The 9,583-nt window shown below is 35.0% G+C and overlaps 4 non-coding genes across 4 annotated transcripts; 3 read left to right on the top strand and 1 right to left on the bottom strand.

The window, feature by feature from the left end:
- Positions 1-5,928: 5,928 nt before the first annotated feature.
- Positions 5,929-6,000, top strand: TRNAE-UUC (transfer RNA glutamic acid (anticodon UUC)). The gene has a single exon. It is a non-coding gene; the product is annotated as a tRNA-Glu (tRNA).
- A 174-nt stretch (positions 6,001-6,174) lies between these two features.
- On the top strand, positions 6,175-6,258 carry TRNAY-GUA (transfer RNA tyrosine (anticodon GUA)). Its single transcript has one exon. It is a non-coding gene; the product is annotated as a tRNA-Tyr (tRNA).
- Positions 6,259-8,402: 2,144 nt separating this feature from the next.
- TRNAC-GCA (transfer RNA cysteine (anticodon GCA)) lies at positions 8,403-8,473 on the bottom strand. Its single transcript has one exon. It is a non-coding gene; the product is annotated as a tRNA-Cys (tRNA).
- Positions 8,474-9,194: 721 nt separating this feature from the next.
- Positions 9,195-9,282, top strand: TRNAS-GCU (transfer RNA serine (anticodon GCU)). The gene has a single exon. It is a non-coding gene; the product is annotated as a tRNA-Ser (tRNA).
- The last annotated feature ends 301 nt before the right edge of the window (positions 9,283-9,583 follow it).

The following is a 9,583-nucleotide window of genomic DNA, read 5'->3' as shown; positions in this document are numbered from 1 at the left end:
GCGACTTGTAAACTCTATTATGATCATCCCTCATTGGTTGTCCACAAATTCGATTATCAAGAAGTGCATCCACGGCTTCTTGTAGCAATTTTTCCTGAGATATTATTAATTCTTCTGGCGTAGCTATACTTGTTGTTAATAGATCTGTAAGAGTATTATTCCGATAGATAATTCTTCTATAGATTTCATTAATATCCGAGGTCACTAGTTTATCCTCATCTATATGATAGATTGGTCTCAACTCAGGAGGAAGAACTGGTAATAGACACAAAACCATCCATTTTGGTTCTATATTTGTTCGAATAAAATGCTTAGCCAATTCCATGCGTCTAAGCAAAAAATCTTTTCTTCTTCCAACTTTTCGATCTTCCCATTCATTCCCTGTGGGTTCCGCTTCCTCTAATTCTTTCCATTCTACCAATGAAGAATCTATAATAATTCGTAAATCTAGATTGGCTAATTGTTGTCTAATAGAGCCTCCCCCGGTGGACATCTCTCGATTTCGAAATGTATCAAAGCTTCGGGTAGTAAAAAAAATGGGGATCCTGTATTTCCAGGGTTGAATTTCATATTCCAATAAACCCCGTAATCGTAAAAAAGTGCGTTTTTTATCTATGGGCCTAGCAAAATAAAAATTGGGATAGGATCTCCCCCCCTCAAAATCGGACGTGAAAGTTTCCTTTCATCCGGCTCAAGTAGGTCAGAGTTCCCGCTTTCAAATTATAGAAAACTCCAAAAAGATCTACTCCTTACTCAAGTTTCCAGTGAAGACCAAGCAAAACTTCATTGATTCCGTCTTCCTTAATTATTTCTTTTTATTTAGATTTTCCATTTTAATTCTTTATTCATTATGACATAAAAGAAATGTGAAATTCTTGAGTAGTCTACTTCCCCTTGAATGATGAATTCCGCAATTCTTAATTAAAAAGAGTACCTTGGAATTCATAAGGAATTTACTTGTCTATGTACTGTTCCATTCGATCTTTTAGGTCCCGACTTCACCTCGACGGTTAGGCAACGATGCCCTTAAAGTCTATATGCGATAGATAGACTCTTGTAACCATGACATCTTTTCTATTTGCTACTTGAACATAATTAATTTCTTTCTAAAAAAAGGAACTGCTTAATTTCACAAAATAAAAAGTCTTTTTTTACGAGGTATAACTAAAAATTCTTATGAAATCGACCATAGATCAATTCCCCTTTTTGGGAGTGTCTTGAATACATCCCTAATTCTGAGCTTCATGTTACTCATACCAAGAAACATGTCAGGTACAGGGCATCCCGATTGGATTAAATGGGATGACAGTTTCTCATTTCAAATCTGCAAAATTAGAATTTCGATCAAATCACACACCGCAGTATACTAGGTCTTCTAATTCGTTAAGTGGTTTATCTAAAAGATTCAGAATATAACTAGGAAGACGTTTCAAATACCACACATGCATTACCGGGTATGCGAGTTTGATGTAGCCCATTTGATATCTTCGTATCCAAGAATCAACAAACTCGACCCCGCATTGTTCACAAAATTGCGGGTCTTCCTTTTCATCTCCGATTACTCGATAATTTCCACAAGCACAAATGCCACTTTTGATAGGTCCAAAAATTCTTTCACAAAATAATCCATCTTTTTCTGGTTTATTGGTTTTGTAATGAAAGGTATAAGGTTTTGTCACCTCTCCAACTATCTCGCCATTAGGCAGGATTTTTTTGGACCAAGTACTTATTTGTTCAGGAGAAACTAATCCAATTCGGAGTTGTTGGTGGGTATATCGATCAATCATAGAAGAAAACTTCTGCTTCATTTCGATTAAGCTTCCTTCCTATTAAGCTGGAAAGTCTTCTCAGATACAAGAAAATGATTCAGTTCCAGAGCTAAAGATCGTAGTTCTCAAACGAACAACCGAAAGGATTCTGGAGCATCCTCAGGAGTCGGTATTCTTCCTCCAAAGATTATAGTACCAAGTACTTCCTGGCGAGCTCTAATATGATCAGATTTATAAGTAAGCATCTCTTGTAAAATATAAGCAACACCAAACCCCTCTAAAGCCCAAACCTCCATTTCTCCTACCCGTTATCCGCCTTTCTTGGCCCTTCCTTTAAGGGGTTGTTGTGTAAGACGTGAATAACGCCCACTGGAACGCCCATGGATTTTATCATCAACTTGATGAATTAATTTCAAGATATAGGGCTTTCCTATTATAACAGGTTGTTCAAAAGGATCTCCCGTTCTTCCATCAAATATTTTGCTTTTTCCTGGAGACTCGGGTTCAAATATCCATGGATTCGCTGTTTGCTTACTGGCTTCATATAATTGAGAAAACACCAGTTTTCTCGAAGCTTCTTGTTCAAATCTCTCATCAAAGGGCGCTATTCTATAATGTCTGTCTAGCAAATCCCCCGCTAACCCGATTGAAGATTCAAATATTTGTCCTACATTCATTCGTGAAGGTACTCCTAATGGGTTGAAGACCATATCAACAGGTCTTCCATCTTGCAAATAAGGCATATCCTGTCTAGGCAAAATTTTTGAAATGATACCCTTATTTCCATGTCTTCCAGCTACTTTATCGCCTACTTTGATTTCACGTTTCTGTAAAATATATACACGAATACTTTCTGTTTTCTCTCTCTCATCTGTCTTAGAACTCTGGACCCATCTCACATCAATAACTCGACCCCTACCGCCTATAGGTAGTTTTAGACAAGTTTCTTTTGAAGTATATACCCGCATGCCAAGTATGGTTTGTAACAATCTATCTTCCGGAGCATACGATGATTCTTTCACCATTTGGGGTGTTAATTTACCTACTAAAATATCACCTGTTTCCACCCAAGATCCCAGCATTACAATTCCATTTTTGTCTAAATTTTGGAGTAAATGGACTTCTAAATGCGGTATTTCATTAGTGACCCTTTCGGGGCCTTGGTTAATCTGAATTTCATATTTACGTATGTGAAAAGAAGTATAAATATCTTCATATACTAAGCGCTCGCTAATCAGTACTGCATCTTCAAAATTGTAACCTTCCCATGGCATATAAGCTACTAATACGTTTTTACCCAAAGCAAGTTCGCCACCAACTGTAGCAGCGCCATAGGCTAAAATTTGTCCCTTTTTAATGCATTTACCCTGCGGAACCTGGGGTTTTTGATGCATACAAGTATTTTTGTTGGAACGTTGATACATAACTAATGGAATCCTTAGAGTATCCCCATTACCTGATAAAAGGATCTTTTTAGTATCGGTATAAAGAATCTTTCCCTCGTGTTCGGCTATAGCAAGAGCCCCTGAATCTAGAGCCGCCTGGCCTTCCAATCCAGTTCCAACAATTCATTTCTCGGACTGAGAAAGAGGGACTGCTTGACGTTGCATGTTAGAACTCATTAAAGCCCGATTCGCATCATTATGCTCGATAAAAGGAATGAGGGAAGCCCCAATAGAAAAATATTGGAAGGAAAAAATACTTCGAAGATGAACCTGTTCCCATGCAATAGTCAGGAATTCTTGATGATATCGAGCTGGAACAACTTGTTGTTCCTGAATACCTTGATTCAAGGCCAAAGAATTTCCTGTCGCTACCATATAATATTCATCTCTCCCCGGTGATAAATAAAGCATCCGCGCCCCTTTTGATCTCTCAGAAATTTTATAAAACGGACTTTCTAGAGACCCCCACCAACCGATTCTCGCATGAATTGCTAAGGATCCAATAAGTCCAACATTTATTCCTTCAGATGTGTCAATTGGGCAAATACGCCCATAGTGACTAGGATGAATATCTCGTATTGGAAAAGTAGCAGTTCGCGCAGTCAACCCCCCTGGGCCCAAATAACTCAATTTTCTTCCATGAACTATTTGTGTCAATGGATTAGTTCGATCCAAAACTTGAGATAATGGGTGTAAACGGAAAAAAACTTTATAAGTATCTGTTAATGGAGTTAAATTTACCAAGTTCTGAGGAGTTGGTGTCCAGTTATGCTTAAGTGCGGCATATATATTTCCTCGAGCCATATTTTCTAAACGAACCAAGGCCAATCCAAATTGCTCTTGTAAAAGATCTACTACAAAACGAATCCGTTTATTTTGCAAATGGTTCATATCATCAAGTGTACCCATTCCAAATTTTATTCGAATCAAACGATCTGCGGCTGCCAATATATCTCGTGGTAACAAAAATGTATTATTCTGGGGTATATCAAGGTTTAGTCTCCGATTCATATTTCGTCGACCAATCCCTCCCAATTCACATCTTTGTTGAAAGAATTTTTTTTGTAAATCCTTAGATAAGGATTCAGAAAAGACCGGATCGCCCTCTACACAAGCAAATTGTTGATAAAACTCCAAAATAGCATTTTCTTTTGACCCTATTTTTTTTTATCATTCAGAAAAGACAAAAAGAGTTCCGGATAGCAAACATTCTCTAAAATTTCTCTTATATTCAACCCCATAGCTGATAAGAGAACTAGAATAGATAGTTTTTGTTGCCTACTCACACGAACCCATATCCTTGCTTTTCTATCAATCTCTAATTCTAATCTTCCTCCCCAATCTGATATTATGGTCCCGGTATAGATTGAAATTCCGTTATCATTCAATTCTGACTGGTAATAAATACCGGGACTTTGCAATATTTGATTGATCACAATTCTATATATTCCATTTACTATAAAAGCTCCCAAAGAAGTCATTAGAGGGATCTTTCCTATCAAAATTGTTTGTTCTTGGATATACCTACGTCTATCATTTTTCCAAATGAGTCTCGCAGATACATATAATTCAGAAGAATATGTGAGTGATTCATACACAGCATCTCTTTCCTTTATCAGAGGTTCTACCAATTTATATCTTTCCAAAAATAATTCAAAGTCAATTTCTTGATTTGTATCTTCTATTTTTGGAAACTTAGAAAGTTCTTCTATCAAACCCTGATCAATGAACCTACAAAATCCTTCAAATTGTATCTGATTAAATCCAGGTATTGTGGACATTGCGTCTATCCCGGATTATTTTGAAATTGTCAGTTATTTATATTCATCCATATCGAATTCTCTAAAAAAAAAAAGAAATATCATTTTGGCTGGCGCATTATCCATCAAATACTATCCTATAGATCTAGCAATGTTGGAATTTCGATTCTATGAATCTTTGACTGGAATCTATGAGTGGAATAAAAATTTATACTGAACTTGAATTTTCATTTTTAAAAGATGCAATTAAGAAATGCAACCGGAATGGAATTGATAAAACAGTCTTAGAAACAGAATTCTCCCACTTGGCCTTACTATGCTTTGGTATTTTTTTAGAATATTAAAACTGATTCAGTTTCAGTTTCTTATTATTATAATTATAATATAATAAATAATAATAATAATGTATAACGGTATTGATATTGTAATCTACTTGAATATTGATATTGAATCTACTTCTACTTGAATATTTAATACCAGAAAACTTTATGAATGTTGTATTGCGGAGCTATATCGGCACGTTCGCGCGTCGTTTATTGCCCTCTTGTGCTGTCGTGTCGTCAATTGACAGTATGACTTAGGACTCAATATAATATAATTTGACCGAAAAAAAATCATATTTAGGTAAACCACCTTGAATTTACTGCAGAGTGGTAGATCTTAATAGTGGCAGATCTTGGATCCAAGGTATAACCCTTTGTGACTGAGAAAGATGAAATGACCAATGAAATCAAGTTTCAAGGTTGTATTTAATGGTAAAGTTTGATTCCCATTAAACCTCCGAATATTTAACTAGTTTTTCTGTTTGTTTATATCCTATGCGTCTTCGTTTGGGTTATATCTTATGTGTCTCCTTTTGGTGGCTCTCAGCCTGAGTTATATTAAGTTATTGAGTTATATTATGATATCATATTATGATATTATTTATGTTATGATTATGATGGCCACAGGGCCGCCCCTATGGTCCAGTGGTTAAGACATCTCTCTTTCACGAAGAAAACGAGGGTTCAAGTCCCTCTAGGGGTATACAAGACTCAAGACTATAGGAGCGGGATTTCCTATCAAGTGATCTATGTCAAGTCCTTCTATTAGTCTACTTAGTGGGACTTTCTATTTTATATCAAGTGATATATATTTGTAAAGTCTGCCTGGGAAACGAAAGGAAGTGGCTTATGGAACGTCTAAAATAAATTAGACGTTGGGTCGATGCCCGAGTGGTTAAAGGGGATGGACTGTAAATTCGTTGACAAGATGTCTACGCTGGTTCAAATCCAGCTCGGCCCAACAATTCGCCAATCTACTTGATAGAACCCTTAAGAAATACCAGACCTGATAAAAGAGAATAAAAAAGAATCCAAATTTTCTGCAAGATCTCTTCTTATTTTCCCTGGGATTGTAGTTCAATAGGCTAGAGCACCGCCCTGTCAAGGCGGATGTTGCGGGTTCGAGCCCCGTCAGTCCCGACGTATCCAATCCAATAAGTACATGAATTCGCCTCTCCATTTTCTGTCAAAGAAGGGACATAGAGCAATTGAATTCCGAAGGGGTTTCCCCTCTTTTTTTTTCAGGATTCTATCGAAGAAAGAAAAAACCCTAAACTAAAATGAAAAGAACTAAAATAGTGAAGTTGATAAAATATTCCATCTTTTCTCCCGCTACTCATATTTCTCATACTTCTTTTTGTTCCAAAGAAAATTGGATCTTTAAAATTTAGAACCTAATTCCTCTCTTTTTCCACTTCACTTGTATTGTTTGTTGGGGTTTTGTAGTTAATGGAAACGGACGGGTGGTTAGATGATACTTCAGTTGATGGGAAGACCTAAGGTAGGTTATAGAAAAGAAAGAACAGAAAAAAGGATCAAAAAATGAATTTTTGATTGGTCCGGGAATCCAATCTTGGATTCGATATGGATAAAGGATCTTCGTATGTTATACTATTCAATTCTCGACGAAGAATTAATTTAATAGCTCAGATATTGTTATTCATGATATTGATCCGATTCAAAATCATCGATAGTTAATGTATTCATTGAATTGACAGGCGAAAAATTTATCATCTCTATGGGATTAAATCCCGAGTTATTGTGAAATAAAAAAACGATGAGATTATGGAAGTAAATATTCTTGCATTTATTGCTACTGCACTGTTCATTTTAGTTCCTACTGCTTTTCTACTTATAATTTACGTAAAAACAAAAAGTCAAAATAATTAATTTCTTTAAATGAAACTTGACTTCTGATTCTGAATTCTTATCAATCGTTGAAGAAATCAAAAGAAAAGTATTCTATTTTTGCGTCTTAGATGAAATCCACAGTCAGCGGGATTCTATGAGATCCGAGAGTATGGTAAGTAAGAAATTTATTTCTTAATTACCATACTCTCTATTAGTGTTATAGTAGTATATAAAGTTATACTTGACTTTCTAATAAACTTGGTATACTCTTCTATCTTCAATATATGTAGGTAAATGTAGTTATTATATTATTATCCATATATAGAATTGACGTAGAACCCGATTCTATTTATTTGATATTGATATATCTATTTATATTCCGATTCCGATGAATCTCAAATAATTATTTTTTTTTACTCTTTAATAGACTAGATTTCTCCACTAGAATTCAATGGAATTTAGAAATGAAGATATTTTTATTTGAAAATTTTTTCAATTAAAAAAAATGCGTTGCAGAACGATCTATAAAACAGTTTCATTCCTCAACAAAAGTCGGAGTGCTTCTAAAGTCCACTTCTTCCCCATACTACGAGTGAAAGGGAAAATGTAAAGACTACCATTAAAGCAGCCCAAGCGAGACTTACTATATCCATGTGAATTATGTCCCTTATCTCTATGATAGAATTATTCCATTATTGCTCACTAATAATAGTAGAATGAATGGTCCAGAGTCAAAAAGGGATTCTGGCGGAACACTATTGATGAACGAAAAAAATCCATGTCAAAAATTCCTATATTATTTTTAATCCGGAAAGAATAAACACAAGTAAAATACACAATGACATTACAAAGGAATGTTAGTATGAAATCTATTAATAAAATACGAGGGCCCCTTCCTTTTTTCGTGCCTTTGAAAGTAAAAATAGATCAAAGATCAATTCCTATATCATAGATCACTTGCTTTGCTATTCGTCTATATATGTAGATTTCTATATATGTAGATTACAGTATAGAAAGCACTTTCCCCAACTAGTAGTTGAATTATCTCGGCTATACAATGTAATTCAAGACCCAATCAGTAGACATTACATTAGTAGTAGAAAAGAATCGGGAAGTCTTGCTTCGACCATTAGAATTTTTCCATTATAATCTTTCTTTGAATTTTAGATTCAAAGATTTCCAATCTTTTACAAAATTCCCAGAACAGAATAAAACAGCACAACATAATAAGAGATTTCAATTCATTTGTTGATGAGGCGGCACCCGGATTTGAACTGGGGAAAAAGGATTTGCAGTCCCCCGCCTTACCACTCGACCATGCCGCCAAAACGATACACAATAGGAGAAAAAATTAGATACCTTTTTTAATCCTTTTTCTAAATTTATTTATAAAAATTAGAAAAGAAACCTTTTATTCCCCTTTTGATTGTATTTGATCTACGCCTTGGATTGATTGTATAGTATCTCAAAACACACAATGCCGAAAAACTTCCACGGACTTTTCTATTGAAAAAGAAAATGTAGATTTTCACTCAAAAAAGTCAAAATTTAGGAAAAAAGGGAACCATTAACTATTCCTTGACTGACAATTTGTGAATGATTCTGGGATTTGAACCTAAAATTTGGCTTGCCTAATGACATAAGAAAATACAAATTGATACATACTTAATTGATTGATTCTTTTGAATCAAAAATCCTTCTCAATCTCAATTTCCATTATAACAAAAATTATAAGTATATGTAAACCCCAGAACGTAAATTGTTACACAGATAAAAAATTGGCTATTTAGAGTATGTTGCCTATAAATAAAGGGAATTCGTTGGAAGAAAAAAAGGCCCGGCTAGGTATTGACCGGGCCAGGCCCAAAAGGCACTTCGAACAAAATAAACGCAAGAAGGTCTTCTTTATTTATCTTTCTATTTGGATCTTTCGAGCATCTAAATGGAATTGCTAATTCTATAATAACGATAAAGAATGTGAAAGAAATACTTTCTTTAATCCTTACTTGATGTGTACTGTAACATAGTAATTATCTTTTTCGATTGGGAGAGATGGCTGAGTGGACGAAAGCGGCGGATTGCTAATCCGTTGTACGAGTTATTCGTACCGAGGGTTCGAATCCCTCTCTTTCCGTTTCCGTTGATGACTTTTTTTTCTTTAAAATTTTGGAAACCCCTTATTTAATTTATTTTTTTCCTAATTAAATGCGTGGAATAGCTAAAAAAAATCTTAAGAAAATTGTAAAATCAAGCAAGAAAAAAAATTATTCTTCACGTCCAGGATTACGTCCTGGATCATTGGATAGGAATCCAAAGATGAAGAGAGAAACAAAGAATATTACTACTGTGTAAACGAAAAGTTTGAGAGTAAGCATTACACAACCTCCAAGATCATTTTTTGAAAAAGAAAAACGAGAAAAGATAATAGATCCTCC

The sequence above is a fragment of the Rutidosis leptorrhynchoides genome, chromosome 11 (assembly GCF_046630445.1).
Source record: "Rutidosis leptorrhynchoides isolate AG116_Rl617_1_P2 chromosome 11, CSIRO_AGI_Rlap_v1, whole genome shotgun sequence".
Lineage (NCBI taxonomy): Eukaryota > Viridiplantae > Streptophyta > Magnoliopsida > Asterales > Asteraceae > Rutidosis > Rutidosis leptorrhynchoides.
Note: the sequence above shows the minus strand (reverse complement) of the source record. Positions and strands in the feature narration are given on the sequence as shown.